Source organism: Ursus americanus, chromosome 12 (genome assembly GCF_024610735.1).
Source record: "Ursus americanus isolate L20-20 chromosome 12, mUrsAme1.1.p, whole genome shotgun sequence".
Taxonomy (NCBI): Eukaryota; Metazoa; Chordata; class Mammalia; order Carnivora; family Ursidae; genus Ursus; species Ursus americanus.
In genome coordinates, this window is record NC_142138.1 from 49,980,637 (window position 1) to 49,984,973 (window position 4,337).

The 4,337-nt window shown below is 37.1% G+C and overlaps 1 non-coding gene across 1 annotated transcript; it reads left to right on the plus strand.

Annotated features, from left to right (window-relative positions):
• The first annotated feature begins 2,203 nt into the window (after window positions 1-2,203).
• Window positions 2,204-2,309, plus strand: LOC123795442 (U6 spliceosomal RNA). The gene has a single exon (XR_006780491.1). It is a non-coding gene; the product is annotated as a U6 spliceosomal RNA (small nuclear RNA).
• The last annotated feature ends 2,028 nt before the right edge of the window (window positions 2,310-4,337 follow it).

The following is a 4,337-nucleotide window of genomic DNA, read 5'->3' on the forward strand; positions in this document are numbered from 1 at the left end:
GTACAGTAATCTAACCCCATCAACGATTTGTTCTCATTTGTTAAGAGTCCAAATGTGGGAGGTTAAATGATAAGATATGAGGTTGAGACGTCCAGGAAATGTGTAACCAGACATGAACAAACCTACTTCTGGGGCATTAGGTTATGATTTCTAAGTTGATAAGACCTATCGGAACTTAAAAAAAAAAAAAGAACTTGACAAAACATTCTTTTTTTTGTAATGTAAAAAATGATTGCCAAAATATACTGGTACTAGGCAGTATTCTAAATATGTATGAGTCATAATATTTCCCAATCAGCTGTTAATAGTTACTAGTGTCTTCTTTGTACAGAATGCTTTCCAGTATGCCATAGGACAAAGGTAGAATCAAGCATAAAATAAATTAACATAGTATTTTACATTTTAGGAACAATGCATAGATCTCTATGCAAAATGATTTGCTGGATTAAGAAAAATATTTAGAAAATTCAGAAGGCAAAGCACTCTAGCCAGACAAACAGAACACTGAGGGAAAACTTTGACAGCTTGAATGAAATAGTAGGTCCTTAAGAGGAAGAAGCAACTTCTACAAATGAGCACTTACTGATGAAATAGAAACATGATATGGAAAGATAAAAATAACTGGCACCGAGGAGTTACCCACAGGGACTTCCTGTACCAATCACAGTATAGTGTTTGGATTTTGTTTTTTTTCAAATGAAGGAGGAGTAAAGGTTACATGTTGTGGCTTTTTGATAAGCATCAAATTACTCCAATGCTCATTTTTCTAATTCCAGAATTCTTCGCTAAGAATGCTCAACTTTTTATTTCAGAACACGAAATGGAATATGAAGGGAAACAAGCTAAAGTAGAGAGGTATGCATCTCACGGAGCAGTGCATTTGCTCATACTCACCTGTGAACAAGACTACCCATGAAGCCTGTTCATGACACAGAAGCCGAGAATGTGAAATTTACCTTACTCTTGTCTATTGTCTCCGTGTGTGTGTGCGTGTGTCAGGTGTATTCTTCCCTTCTTTATGAGTTTGTCTCCTTTTGTGTAGACTGAGATAATACGCACTTACTTTCCCTCAAAAGTCTCAGGGATGACTCATGACAAAGGCTCTTCAATTTAGCCAGTGTGCTAAGATACTGTGAATAACAAATAATTTCCTTTAACCCTGCAGAAACTTTCATTTGCATTTATTACTTAGAATCTCAGTGGACTTTTCCTATTTATTAACAGCTGTGAAACTTTCAAGAATTATAACTGTAGGTTCTCACCATTTCCTGGCCTCCCTATAGCTATAGATTTTGTAGCCACATGATCTTAAAGAGTCAACTTAGCTTTATGAAATGAAAGCAGCTCCAGATAGGCGTCAAATGATCCATGTTCAAATTTCAGCTCTGCCTTTGACCTTGATTAAACCAAGCACCTCCCTGAGCCTCAGCACCTTTCTCTATAAAAAGGGAAAATAATACCTGCCTGCACTTACCCCTAGGACTATAGTGAGGCTCAAGTTGAGAAGTATGCAAAACTGCTGCATAACTCACATCTCTATAATAGGACTGCTCACGCCATTTTTTCTTTTAGTCCCATCATTTCTATCAAACAGCAATAACATGCAGTTAAGGTTTTCATTTATTTCCTTCTAGTCTTTTTCTATGGTCTGTGTATATGCGTTTGTGTTGATTTACTTTTTAAAATGTAGGCAGTATTTTATTAGGATGTAATTATGTATTATTATACTTACTTGTATGATACATACATACTTGTATATTATGACATATGTATCTATATATCCCTAAGTTAATAAAATTTCTTCCAAAACATGGTTGATAACAGTTTGATATAATGTCTATGATATATAATATGTATCATATGCATGTATATATGTGCATGTGTTTTCATGTTATTAAAAATTATTTCCAAACATGGCTAATAATGGATGCACTAAAAATAGGATCAGGGGTGCCGGGTGCCTCAGTCCATTAAGTACCAGACTCTTGATTTCAGCCCAGGGGGTGATCTCAGGGTTGTGAGATCAAGCCCCTAGTGAGGGTCTGGGCTCAACAGGGAGTCTGCTTGAGATTCTCTCTCTTCCACTCCCTCTGCCCCTACCCCCATGTGGGCTCTCTTTCTCTCTCTCTCTCTCTCAAATAAATAAGTGAAATCTTAAAAAAAAAAAAAATAAAGTCTCTATTTTAAAAAAATACGGTGGGTAGTGCTCACTTTGGCAGCCCATATACTAAAACTGGAGCAATACGGAGAAGATTAGCATGGCCCCTGTGTAAGGATGACACACAAATTCATGAAGGTTCCATATTTTTGCCCAGGTTGAAAGAAAGAGAAATATAAATACCATGTGATTTTACTCATATGTGGAATTTAATAAACAAAGCAAAAGAGCAAAGGGGGAAAAGAGAGAGAGAGAGAGGCAAACCAAGAAACACTCTTAACTGTAAAGAACAAACTGATGGGTACCAGAGGGGAGGTGGGCGGGGCAGGGGTGGGGCAGGGATGGGTGAAGTAGGGATGGGGATTAAGGACCGCACTTGCGATGAGCACCGGGTGATGTATGAAAGTTTTGAATCACTAAATTGCACATCTGAAATTAATTCTACACTAGGTGGAGTTTAAATAAAAACTTTTAAAAAAATATGGTGGGTAATAATTCTGCCATATGAGTGAACCATAATTTGTGAAATTATTCTCCACCTTTAACTCATTAAAAATACTCATTTTCAGGTTGTTTTGTTTTTGTCTTGTTTTGCTCTTTTGTTGTTATTGATGTTGCTGGGTTTATTTGCTATCATAACCAAGACTGTAGTAAACATCTTTGTACAAAATCTTTTTATGAATCCGTAATTACACGGAGGAGATTTCTAGAACTGAAATCACCAGATCAAAGGTATGGATTCTTCTCAGGCCTTGGCTAGCCCTTGCTAACATCCTGTCAGCTTCTGTTCCTGCAGTATCGTACTGTTTAGACAGCGCAAGAGACAATTTTTATGGTAGCTTTGTCGTAATTACCTATATTAATCATGAATTATTACCAATTTTGTAGGTAAAAAAAGAGTATCCTTTTATCATTTCATGTTTATATGATCGCTAGTGAATTGAAAATTTATCGTGTTTATTGATTTTAATTACTTCTGCCACAAATGTCTTATGCTTGCTCCATTTTTAGTATTTTCCTTATTGATTTGTCAGCATTTTTTACACCTTAAGGACATTCATTTCCCCGTTGTCATAACTCATAAAGTTTTCCAAATTGTCATTTACGCTTTAGTATTGCCTGTGATTTTTGACATTATGAGGGGTTTTTTTTTTTACGTTTTTTTTCTCCCAGCCTTATTGAGATATAATTGACACACAGCACTGTGTAAGTTTCACTTAAGGGGTAAAACATGTTGGTTTCATACAGTTGTACATTGCAAAAGGATAACCACCATAGCATAGCTAACACCTCCATCTGTTGCATAATCACCATTTCTTTTTCATGGTAATTTTTTAAGTTTTTAAAAATCGAATTTACCAGGCAGTGTCTTCCGTTGCTTCACTTTTTTGTATTTTGTGAACTAAGTAGAGGGAATCCCTGCCATATCCGTATAGCAATTCCTAGTTTTAATAAAAAATCATCCCCTAAGTTCAAAGACCTAGCAATCCAGAGTAAAGTTAGAATGTGGTGATACTGATTATTGCTCTTCTACTAGGAAGTTAGTTTGAAAGTACCTGCAAAGAGATTAGTAAATATTTCTGGTGCAAGAAGAATTGGCATCAACTCAGACACAGCTCTATTTTAGACCACTCAGATACGTCCCGCATATGACATTTAGCCTATGGTGAGCACCCAGAAATTCTAACACTTGGAAAGCAGAAGCTCTGTGCTGGTACATCTATAAGTCAGTGGGGGTCAGGCTCAGGGCCAATGACACCAAGGAGAGGATGGGGAACAGGGACCAGACGACGCCAAAATCAGTTCTGCTAGAGAAGAATGTGAATATCCGAGAAGCGGAGGCTGTAATTAACAAGGAGTCTCCGAAAGGAGCTGGACTTACCTCCCTGTTCTGAGAGTCCGTCTCACCGTTCTCTGGCTACATTTGCCTCTGTGCTGAGTAAGAGCACATTTCTTGCTTGCCTTACATTTAAATTTGATACTTCTATCTTTAGAAAGGCCTGTGAGGAGGCACACTTGGCTCCTTAGCAGCGTGAATAGTAATCATGACTAACACAATGGATAAAAAATTAACATTAATTAGGTTCTTACTTTGGTCCAGACGCTGTTCTGAGCCCTTTATATTCATGGAACCCTTCGGAACATTTTTAACTGGTAGGAACATAATTCCTCCATTTTA